General features: G+C 38.6%; 1 protein-coding gene across 5 annotated transcripts in view; it reads right to left on the bottom strand.

Moving 5' to 3' along the window:
- The window catches only part of PRUNE2 (prune homolog 2 with BCH domain), a 256690-nt gene that overhangs the window by 153728 nt on the left and 90227 nt on the right, over positions 1–12735 (bottom strand). The window lies entirely within an intron of this gene.

The raw sequence follows: 12735 nt of genomic DNA, 5'->3' as shown, positions 1-12735 counted from the left end.
CAGAAGCTATAACTGAGAGAGGGGTAAAGAATAAGAAAGGGAAGGAATAAAGCTTCAATGTTGGGACTCCACTAGATGTGGCCAGGCCCCCAAGAAAGCTCTGGGGAGAATGAAGGCTCCCTTCCCTGAGGGAGCATGATGGAACACCTCAGAGAGGTCCAAACACCCAGGAACCACACTGGCCTGTGCTCACTTTCCCAAAGAGGGTCTGACAAAGTAGCCAAATCAGCATTTCCATTCTCTGCATGAAGCAAGGGCAGAAGCAGTAGATTTGTGGAAGGCTGAAGCAGATCAGGACTAGTGTCACAAGAGGATGAGAGGAGTGAAGGGCTGCATAATTCTCCATGTATTCCATAGTCTGGGCAGAGAGAAAGAGGACTGATGCTTGGGAATCTAACATCCTCTTCATCATTATTCAAAATAAATAAAAAAATAAAGCCTTCAGAAAAAGTATATGCTGGGGTTTAAATGCACATTTTATCCATTATTTACTTGTAAGGCTAAATATTTTTTTCATAGATGTACTGGCTATTTGTTTAGGACCTTTGTCCATTTTTAAAAATTAGGGACAGATATTTTCTTATTATTTTGTAAAGATTTTTCATACAGTAATGATATTACTTTGCCAATGAATGGCAAATAGTTTCTCAACTTTTTTTTAAAGATTCTATTTATTTATTCATGAGAGACACAGAGACAGAGGCAGAGGCAGAGGGATGTAGCTATTTTCAATAGCTACATCGTAATTTGTTCAACCTTCCCTTGAATATTGGACATTTAGATTGTTTCCAATTTTGTAATGTTGGAAAAAGGGCTTTAATGAACATCTTACTCATAAATTTGAGTTCATCACTGATGACTTTCTTAGGATAAAACTGGCATTTTCTGATCCTTCTTTATAATCCTTTCAGGCTCAGGGTGCTTACAGGCAACACTTATGATGCTGGGAAATCACGGACCTAGAATTAACACAGACCTTGGTTGGAGTCCTGGCTTTACCCCATACTAGTTGTGTGATCTCGAATGACTCGCTAAGTTCAGTGAGCTGCGGTATCTTCATCTGTAAAATGGGAATATAGTTTTTTATCTTCTCAATCTTTATGGAGGATTAAATGAGAACCTGGGGGTTTAGGAAACATTGTTTAAATCAGTCTACCAAAAATGACCTAAATTTTATACAGTTTCTTTGTCTTCTTGGAGATAGACCAATTTTCGAGAACTTTAGCCAAATATATTTTCATCCTTTTAGATCAGCAAAAAATGACTTGTGCGCGGGAGTCTTTTCACTCCTGTTTTTTTTTTTTTTGTGAATAAAGTTTTACTAGAACAACAACAACAAAAAAGGCTCCACAGGGAGCCTGAGGAGGGGCTCGATCCCAGGACCCCAGGATCACGCCCTGAGCTGAAGGCGGATGCTCAACCCCTGAGCCATCCAGGCATCCCATATTTCTCAACTTTGTTTTCACTTTGATCTTTTAATAAAAGGCTTTCTTTTCTCTGTTCTATGTTTGGGCATTATTGTGTTAGCTACTTTGCAAACAATAGCACTCATTATGCGCTGGCTCAGTACTTCATTTTAATGACATTTTCTCTAGTCTCCATGATGTCTCTGAAGGGTAGGTCTTTTCCATTTTATATACAACAACACTGATGCTCCAGTTAAGTAATTTATCCAAAGTTAAAGATAAAAAATAAGGAATTGTTCGAATCCAAGTCTATTACACCATGCAGAGTTTGGTACATCTGCATTTATAACATCTAATAAGGGAGAATGCAGAAGGAGCTTTCAGATCATTGCTTCTTAGGCTGGAAAGGGTTGCAAATTAGTAGGATAAAAAGGCACTCTTTGGGGCACCTGGGTCGCTCAGTTGGTTAAGTATCTACCTCCAGCTCAGGGCATGACCCCAGGGTCTTGGGATCGAGCCCCGCATCAGGCTTGCTGCGCCCTCTCCTCCCCGCTTGTGCTTTCTGTCATTATTTCTGTCTCTCTCTCAAATAAATAAATAAATAAATTAATTAATTAATTAATTAATAATATTTTTAAAAAGGACACTTTGAAACACAAGGCAATAAATACACAAAGAATAAAGAAAATAATGTAACTAATATGGCAGATAGCAAGCAATAAGCATGATGGATGTTAATCAAGAGGAAGAAGGCAAGCTAGAGGCACCTGAGTGACTCAGTCACTGACTGAGTCATTGGACTCTTGATTTCAGCTCAGGTCATGATCTTGAGATTGAGCCTTGCATTGGGCTCTGTGCTCAGCAGGGAGTATCACTGAGATTCTCTCTCTCCCTCTCCCTCTCCACCTGCCTCTCCCCAACCCCCCAAAAAGAAAACAAGCTAAAATTATAGTCAGGGGGCGAAGGACTGTTGGATGTTTTCCTAACACGATCATCAATAAGTGAAAGGAAGAATGAAATTGCTCAAGCTAATGTGAGGTCCATTGCACTGACCTAGGGGTCATCACATTAGACTGATGATGGCAAAGCACATCATCCTGGAGCTTCCTGGAAGTGGCTCAGAATGATGACCCCCTGACCTCTGACCAAGTTCCACGCAGACAACAGAATAAAGGGGACCAGGAACTCCGGGCATCATTTACTCAATTACTATACCAACCTGAATTGGCTTAGATTTGGAATCACAGAATTTCTTTTTTTTATTTTATTTTATTTATTTATTCGAGCGAGAGAGAGAGAGAGAGAGAGAGAGAGAGAGAGAGGCAGAGACACAGGCAGAGGGAGAAGCAGGCTCCATGCACCGGGAGCCCGATGTGGGATTCGATCCCGGGTCTCCAGGATCACGCCCTGGGCCAAAGGCAGGCGCCAAACCGCTGCGCCACCCAGGGATCCCCGGAATCACAGAATTTCTTACTCAAAAGTTCTACAGAGCACATCCAATTTGCTAGCCCCCATTTCCAAACCCAGCCCCTTATTGTTCTTTTATTTTTCCCAAGTTTTTATTTAAATTCCAGCTAGTTAACAGTAGTGCAATATTAGTGTCAGGTGTAGGATTTAGTGATTCATCACTTACATATGACATCTGGTGCTCATCACAAGTGCAACCCTTAATTCCCATCACCTCCCCTCTGGTAACCATCAGTTTGTTTTCTAGAGTTAAGAGTCTGTTTTATGGTTTGTCTTTCCTTTTCTCTCCCCTATGTTCGTTTGTTTCATAAAATCCACATATAAGTGAAATGATACAGTATTCCTTTCTCTGACTTATTTTGTTTAGCATAGTATTCTCTAGCTCCACCCATGTTATTACAAATGGCAAGATTTCATTCTTTTTATGACTAATATTCCATTGCATATATATATCACACTTTTTTACCCATTTATCAGTCGATGGACATTTGGGCTGTTTACATAATTCTGCTATTGTAGATAATGCTACTATAACCATTGGGGTGCATGTATCCCTTCGATTAGTATTTCTGTATTCTTTGGGTAAATATCTAGTAGTGTGATCACTAGAACATAGGGCTGTTCCATTTTTGACATTCTGAGGAAACTCCATACTGTTTTCTCCCAAAACTGGCTATACCAGTTTGCATTCCCACCAACAGTGCAAAAGGGCTCCCCTTTCTCTGTATCTTCACGAACAAAGAAAAACAAGGCATGGAAGGGTTTAAAGAATTAGTTTAAATTCAGCTAGCTAGTTCATCACAAATCTAGCTCTAGAATTCCAGACTTTTAATTCCTACATCATGGTTCTTTGTTCCATACAACATTTATAGAATCTCAGCAAATGTGATATTCCTTCCAGTCTGATTTTCCAAAAGGCATAGACCTGTAAAGATATTATAAATCTACCTGGTGAGGGGTTTAGACAATCACAGATAGCCTTTGGCTCCTTGACAATGCTTTGCTTTATCTAGATCCAACCAAGTTGGGTTTCTTAAATTATTTAATAAGACTAGCTACTATTTACTGAGTACTTAAAAGGTATTGGGAACTACTAAGCATTTTACGTATAAATCCTCAAAGCAATTCTATGAAGTAGGTTTTTAAGTCTCTTTTCCACAGATGAGCTACTGCAGTTCCAAGAAAATAAATAAATATGCTTATAAAGTAAAAGGTGGAGGCAGAAATTCAGACTCGGCTACATGTCTTATTATCGGGAGGTATCCAGAGGCCACATGGTAGTGAAATACTCAGCCTCTGGACATGGAATGTCTGGACATAAATCTCAGTTCCCCTACCAATTCCTAGCTGAGTGACCTTACGTAAGTTATACACCCTGAAGCACCTGCTCTATAAAATGGGATTACTAAAATGAAGTATCTCATAAAGTGGCCAGAAGAATTAAATGGGACAATTTACATGAAGTTTTAAAGAGTGTCCAGAACATACCTAGCATTTGAAACATATTACCAATCATTATTATTCACCAAAATTGTCAGTCTCTTAATCTAGATTTACTAGAAGGGTAAAGATCCTCCAATGTTCTTCTGTGTGCCTGAAGATAGTCTCTAATATATACCCAGGACTGAGAGAAGAGACAGGCCTTACCTGGGAATGGAAGCTTAAGTGAACAAACTGGCCCAGGTAGCTGGGCTTCAGCTGTCAGAGGCTGAGAAGCAGCTTTGGCCAACTTCCAGAATGAATTAACATAAACTATTATTCCAACTATGGATATCTTGGGCAAACAAGCATGTGAAAACCAAGTCTACCTTCTTCTGGATAATGCCGCCATCTATGGCATTGGGCTCCAGAGACATCTGCATGCTGTCAAAGCACTGTAAGTTTATGGTTGCCAAACTGGCAAGACCTAGACCAATAATGAAAAGAATAATGCACTAACCCCCTGCCTTTGAAAAAGACTCTGCCTCATTTCTGCTTCTTCCAATGTGATTCTGTAAATTGCATCCTAACAGACACCACTGGGTCTTGAAACAGCTGACGATATGCCTCTTCCTACAGAGAGCTTGTGACTCAACTTGTCTTACTTGTGATCCAATCTAATTTTGATTTGCCAATAGCCCCTGTGAGATCAGTGTAAGTTCTCTGGAAGTGATGCGGCCATATTATCTCTACCTTATGGTTTCTTGGAAACAAGTCTGAGCAAGAGACAGAGTGAAAAACAGGAAAGGACAGATGAAGGCAAGAGAGAGAAATGTATATATTTTGTTTATTTAACCAATATAGACCTTTGGGATGCTGGCTGGCACAGTTAGAAGGACAACTGTGATTCTTGATCTTAGGGTCATGAGTTGGAGCCGCACTTTGGGTGTAGAGATTACCAAAAAATAAACTTAAAAAATACCAACTTTCATTAACAGCCTCCAAATATGGTTCTTTTAATGAACCATGTAGTCCATGTTCTATAACTGATGGTGATATATCCCGTTAATTCAAAATCTCAAGTAAACCCAAGGATCGCATATGAATTTATAATCAAATGGTAATCAGAAATAACTCAGCATTGACTTACTTACTTCTGCTTGGACTCTGACTTTTCATATCAAGAGAATATGACTCAGATAAATGTCAAGGCCAAGAGATTACTGTCAAATGAGTGTAGGATCTTATAAATCAAAGGGAATTTATGGGTTGCTGAAACCCCTGACTTCACAGATGCTTCACTTTGCTTAATCAAGACTCTAGTACTTAAATTACGTTTGCTTATAATTTGGGCAAACAAACCCCTTTTCTTTACAAAAGATACATGGTCATTAAGAAAATGTCATGTAAATTAATGAAGAAAGCATAATGCTCTTCTAACAGCCACCCAAGCTACCAATCGTGCCAACTCCAAAAGAATTTTTTAAGTAGCCAAGAAACGGGACTATAGAGGGTGTCACGGAACTGACTGGCTCAATGACCCAAAATAAGAAACAAGGCAAGGTGGTCAAAACAAGACCTCACTATGATAATTCCCTATATATTGCTATGCTACATGCCTGGGAATAATACCTAGGAGAAGCAGGAAAAGGATGGTGAAGGTGATAGGGAAGAAACAGGATAAAAAAGGATCTGAATGAGGAAAAGAATGAAAATTAGAAGACATCGATTTGGAGCTAGCATAGGTGTCAGGCTGATGTATTCTTGCAGCCTGCCTTCCGAGGGAGCCTACTAGGTGCAGACACAATGCTAAATGCTGGGAATTCATGGTAAGAACAGGAAGACAACATTTCCATTCTCAAAGATGTCACAGTATGGAGGAGGGAGGCAGGTTAGCAAACCAGAAGCTTCATTACAAAGCAATAAACACGCTTATAGAATAATACAAATGGAACTAGGAGCACAAAGAGGCAGAGCTCCTGATTCTTCTCCAAGCAGAGGAGGACTAAGGAAGAAGTGCACCACTGAGCCTCAGGGGCTTCCAGAGTTAACAGCTGGGCAGGAGGAGGAAAAGCAATGGAGGTGAGGGATGTGCTCTCCATGAAAGCACAGGCGAGGTGAGGCAAGAACACAGCACCTCCAGCCTTGCCTGCAGGTCTCGTGGCACAGAAGAGACATGGACATGGCTCCTACCTAAGAGGGCAGAAGTGCAGCGGGAGTAATCTAGAAGCAGGGCTTTATTCCATAGGTGACAGAGGGACACAGAAGGGTTTTAAGCAGAGCAGCAATATGCCCAGCTTGTAATTTCATAAGTGAATCCGACAGATTGGGCAGGGGCTCATCTAAAGAGGAGGCCAGAAAGGAAGCTTTGCAATACCATCCAAAGCATGCAGAAGAATCTGAACTAAGGTAGAAGCCTTGTGGATGGGATAAGATGAGCTGGTGAGTCGTTAGGCAGAGGGGCTGACAGGACTTGATGGATGCTTGGTAGAAGGTGAGGAGAGGTTCGAGATAAGGGGGAGTGATGGGCACAGTTCAAAACACAAGTGTCAGAGACTCCAGCAGTGAGAGGTGGCCTCCAAGAACAGGGACCCTCATGAAGGACAAGCAAGGAAACAGCATAGTAAGAAGGCAGCAATCTGAGCAGACTCCAAGAGAGAACCTGATTCACTACCTCCCTTCCCCAGACTCAGGTCTGGTGTACACTCGATGCTACCTGTGCAATCTGTTTTTTTTTTTTTTTAAGATTTTATTTATTTATTTATTCGTGAGAGACACACACAGAGAGAGGCAGAGACACAGACAGAGGGAGAAGCAGGCTCCCTGCAGGGAGGCTGATGTGGGACCTGATCCCAGAACCCCGGAATCATGCCCTAAGCCAAAGGCAGATGCTAAACCACTGAGCCAACCAGGTGCCTCCCCATGCAATCTGTTTCATTGTGAATGGTTGAGTAGAAAGAGTGCCTGCTTAAAGTTAACATTTATGCCTTTCTCCAGTTATTAAGCTTGCTTCCAAAATGAAACCACACACACAAGCATTTCACAGTATTACTCTTGAGAGACAGAGATCGGGCAGAGAGAAAGGTTTACTTTTCACTTTGATACTTGGGTACTCTTAAAATTACCTTTTATGTGTCTTATTTTTACTAAAAAAAAACAAAAAGGAAAAAAAAAAAACCCAAAACCCACAATAGCAATAGGAGTTACCTGGCTAGAAAGAATATATTCAGCTTCATGTTGCTCTGGGAGAGATGAGGAGAGGAATATCATTGTGAGGGGGACTGTGAGCCTACATATTTATCATATGGGTGAAATCCATAAAAAACAAATAAGGAAGCAAGACTCAAAGATCTTGAAAGAATGTATTTCTTTCTTTTTCCATCATTCTATATAGATAAATATATATATATTACATATAATGTATCTGTAGAAGTATACTTCCATGAAAATCCACAGAAAAAGAACTGAAAAGAAACCATTCACCAAACTGGCAATTACTTCCGGCTTGAGACTGAGGTGATAGGTGGGATTTCAGCAATATTATTATTATTATTATTATTATTATTATGTAATGTCTGAATGTTTTACAACAAAAATACAGTTATGTGCTTATTTATTGCAATTCAAGAGAAATATAGCTAGACAATTAGTATTTCTTTAAATTATTTTTCCATTATTTTTCTATGCATCAATCTGCCTCCTCTTCTATGTAATAACACTGCTTTATCATTTATAGAGGTGAAATGGGGTTCTGAACTCCAATGTCAAGGTGTTATTTACATATGTCTCTTTCCTAGAAGACCTGAAGCCTGCCTGGGTATACAGGGTCATAAGGGGCATGGCCACTACTAGCTAAAAAAGCAGCAGTGATTCCTGAGTCCATAGCAGTCCCTCAACTTTGCCTGGGGGAGAGATGATTTCCCAGATCCTGCAAGAGTTCTGGTGCCATATCTGGAACAGAAGATGAAAGGAGGTGCTATATCATCTGGTGGTTTGTTTTTTTTTTTTTTTGATGTTTTAAATAGAAATCCTAAGATATTCACACATATGCAAGCAGGGAATGAAGAAGAGTAGGGATGGGGGTTGCCTGGCAAATGCTTTTCTCTTTTTAATTTTTATTTATTTATTTATTTATTTTTGCTTTTCTCTTTCTAACCATAGATACCCTTAGCTACCTTTTGGGTTACATCTCAACTTTTGTTGTCGTTGTTGCTTTGAGACTTGCTTCCTTGTTTATTTTTACAGATTTCACCCAAATGATAAACATGTAGGCTGACAGACACCCTCACAATGATATTTCTCTCCTCCAATACAGAGCCAATGGAGCTGAATCTCTTGAGCAGCAATTTAACAATAGAATAATTAAGGCTTTTTAGGGATCCCTGGGTGGCCCAGCGGTTTAGCGCCTGCCTTTGGCCCAGAGCGCAATCCTGGAGACCTGGGATCGAATCCCACATCGGGCTCCCGGTGCATGGAGCCTGCTTCTCCCTCTGCCTATGTCTCTGCCTCTCTTTCTCTCTCTCTCTGTGTGACTATCATAAAAAAAAAAAAAAAGAAGAAGAATTAAGGCTTTTTAAATTGTAGTAAAAAATCATGTAAAATGATCATCTCAAACATTTTTATGTGTATAATTCAGTAGTGTTAGGTATATTCACATTGTTGTGCAAAAACAAAAGTTCTCTAGAGCTTTCTCATCTTGCAAAATGAAGCCGTATTCTCATTAAGCAATGACTCTTCTTTTCTTCCTCCTCCTAGCCCGACAACCACCATTCCACTTTCTGTTTCTATGAATCGGACCACTCTAGGTACCTCATGTAAGTGAAATCGTATAGTGTTAGTCTTTTTGTGCCTGATTTATTTCACTTAGCATAATGTCCTCCAGGTTCATCCATGTTGAAGTATGTATCAGAATTTCCTTTTTAAAGCTGAAAAAATATTCCATTGTATGTGTATGTCAAATTTGCTTATCTATTCGTCCATCAAGGGACACAGGTTGCTTCCACCTCTTGGCTATTGTGAATAGCGATGCTATGAACATGGGATGATAATTGCATAGTCTAAAATAGGAAGTGCTTACCAGGAAGAAAACAGGGTTTTCTAAGATTAAGCATCAGAATATTCTCAGGGACCTTCACCAGAGCACCTTAAACAGCCATAGAAAGCTCCAGGCTCCCTGGTTCTCTCTACTATCATGAGAGAGTCCTTAAACACACAACCAGACCATTTATCCAGGGGGAGGAAGTTTCTGTAGTAAATAATCTGGGTAGCTACAAAATCTCTCTTACTTGGGTTCAACTTCCCCTGATTCTTATTCACACCAGAAATAGTAAGACATCTCCCCACCCCAAGGCCAATATCAGGAGAGGCTCCAAGAAAAGGGGATATAATCCATTGTCCTGCTTGCTGCTAACTTTGGCAAAAGAACTAAAGAGTCACATGAGATCCAGTCTAGGTCACTAGGGTGGAAGACTTGCTGTGTAGGACAGTGATATTAAAATTTAAGATCGGTGATTTTCAACGAATGGGCAAAGAGCAAACCATAAGTGTGCTGCACAATTTTGATCAGTAAAATGTGTTTTTGCCACAGTTGAACATACACATTGTTACTATAGAGCCTTAATGGATCATTGAACAAAGAAAGATGTGAGATGCAAGAAAGAAAGAAAGAAAGAAAGAAAGAAAGAAAGAAAGAAAGAAAGAAAGAAAGAAAGAAAGAAAGAAAGAAAGAAAGAAGGAAAGGAAGATGTGAGATTCAGAGTTGGGCAGGGAGAGGGCTAATAATTTGTTCTAAGTTAAACATAGGAGGGGCCATGTTATACATGCTGGACATGGAGGAAGAATGTTTGTGTATCAGAATATTAAAGAATTTTGACCGATGAGCACAGTAAACCAGGGTGGTCAGGGCAGTAAAAGGTTTCTTCCAACTAGACGGCAAACAAAAGAATTGTGTAATCATTGTGGATATCTTTATAAATAACATAAACTCTGTTTTGTTTAGTAGCAATTGTGTTAAAGTCAATAATGACTTGCTTAGCATAGTTTGTAATATATTTATACTCAAATGTGACATGCACAAAACAAATTCCTGCCAAAAGGCCTATTTTTTTGAAATATCCCCTACATTGCAAATAACCTGGAATGTGTAGCAGCATTGGCTGAGAGACTAAAGATACAGAGATTAGAATCCTAACCTCTCTCTATCAGAGACATGATTGATAATTTATTGGAAAATAGCAAAGCAGTATACAAATAAAGTTATTTTTTTACTACCATTTAGGGGGTTATTATTTTATATTAAAAATATCTGGATTAATTTTCTAATTCTTGGATTTTTAAAAATCTTTCATCACTCCAAAGTGCTGGTGTCTGTTTTGGCAATGGATTGCTAATCTCCATGAGGTTAAATAACTTCTGTGTCAGTTAGCATTTGGAAAAGGAGGACACTGTACCTGAATCTTCTGGACATAGAATCCACCTCCACAGTGAGCCTTGGATCCTCTATTCATCCACCCAGATTGATAAAGGATCAAAGGCGATTTTCATCTACTTAAGATCACTGATAAACGTTGGACTGTGTGCCTACATTGTCAATGAGTGGAAACAAACACTGAATCACATACGAATACATTATAAAATATAGTTTATGCTTAACGTTTTTCAAAAAACACCTCCTGCTGTTGAAGCCTATGCCCCATAAACATGTTCAGTAAAGCAGTGATAAAGGCAAGAAAAACAACCCTCCAATGATAAATTGGTCAAATTTAGAGAAGTCAAAATAAGTAGTATTTTCCTCACCAGTCAAATGCAAAGGTTACACACACATGCTCACCAACTCCTTGCATTAGATTATATAAAACAGTGATTTCATTTGTGTTCAGATACAAATACGAGTGAAAGCTATCACCAAGGTCTAACAGTTATCTAGTAAATATTTTAATTGAATGATATTTCTGATATGATATGATAGTATTACATTAAGACTACCTGAAGGGGAAACATTGGTGCATGTAATTGAGAAAGTTTTTGCTCTTTTTGAGAATGGTAGCCTCAAATAAAATTGATTAGCAGAAAAAAATATTAGAATATATTTATGCCACAGTCTATATGTGAAATATGAAACAGAGAAAATTTAGTATGGATATAACAATTCAACATCACATGTTGGGTCATTAATAAAAAGTAGTAAAAATTAACTGTCATCACTATGTAATTTCTTAAAATGATCATTTGTTTACTAAGAGCTATTTCTAAGGGACAAACATCAAAGCTATTCTTATGAGCAACTCTATTTGAAAATGGTATCAAGACCATTTGGAATCATTCCAGAATCTAATCTAAAGAAGACTGTATCTATCTTTAAAATCTTACCAGATTAGAATTTATTAACTTCCATTTGTCATTGTAAAAAGGATAATTTCCTCTTATTGTAAAAAAGAGAGAGAAAATCCAAAGATAAATTCTTATGGCACTGACCTTATGGATGCTGTAATATATACAATCAAATAATTTGATATGATACAGAACATTTCCTGCCACTTTCTGCCTGTAACTGTAAACATGGTGAAAGTAACTCAAGAAGAGAGCAAAGCGGCAAAGCCCCTTGCTTAGCTAAAGCCATCATACTGCATGAAGATGATGATCAGAATCTGACCTAGGGCATCAATAAAACAACCAAGACATGGACTCTTTCAACGGTGCAGAAGCGTTATGTCATTAATCGAGCTTGGATTGTAACAGTCTATTCTTATAAGGTGACAAATTAACCATATGGCTACCTCATAGATGACAGAACTAAAATATATTAAACTCTGTGGGGTAAATATACCCACAGGCAATTCTAATATACTGACATTTTTTAATACTAATTGAAGCTGATTGATTTACGTATTCTACGTTTCCAACTCTCCAAAATGATGTATTTAATGTTTTATTTTTAAACACAATTAAAAAATAATATATAAATATATACATACTCCAAATGTAATACAGATAACAAATTCATTTAAGCCCATTTATGCACATTAGTAACACACCATGTGGCAGAAAGACTAGGACTACAAGAAGACCCCTTGGCGATTTATTTTATATTAAATCCCTAATGGCCTCTCCTTATCTTTGCAAAAATATGCACGAAAGTCCAGACTACACAGCCATTGAAATGAATGGTTATTTATTTGCTAAACGAGAACCCTATGTTTAATGTTCCTTAGACATAAGGTAGTCTGGAAAAGTCGCATTCCTACGGCTCCATACATCATTTATTTTCATACCCTAACTTCTCACAACAGGCAGTGGAAAAATATCTCTGAACAGCATTGTAAGTTGCTGAGATTCTTGCTTCCGATTCCATTACTGGAAGATTAAATGTTAACATGTTTACTTGCTTTTTTAGCAACAACAATGAATTCGTGTACCGTGCCCAGCACGGTACATGAATACAAAA

Source organism: Canis lupus, chromosome 1, assembly GCF_048164855.1.
Source record: "Canis lupus baileyi chromosome 1, mCanLup2.hap1, whole genome shotgun sequence".
Classification (NCBI taxonomy): Eukaryota; Metazoa; Chordata; class Mammalia; order Carnivora; family Canidae; genus Canis; species Canis lupus.
Note: the sequence above shows the minus strand (reverse complement) of the source record. Positions and strands in the feature narration are given on the sequence as shown.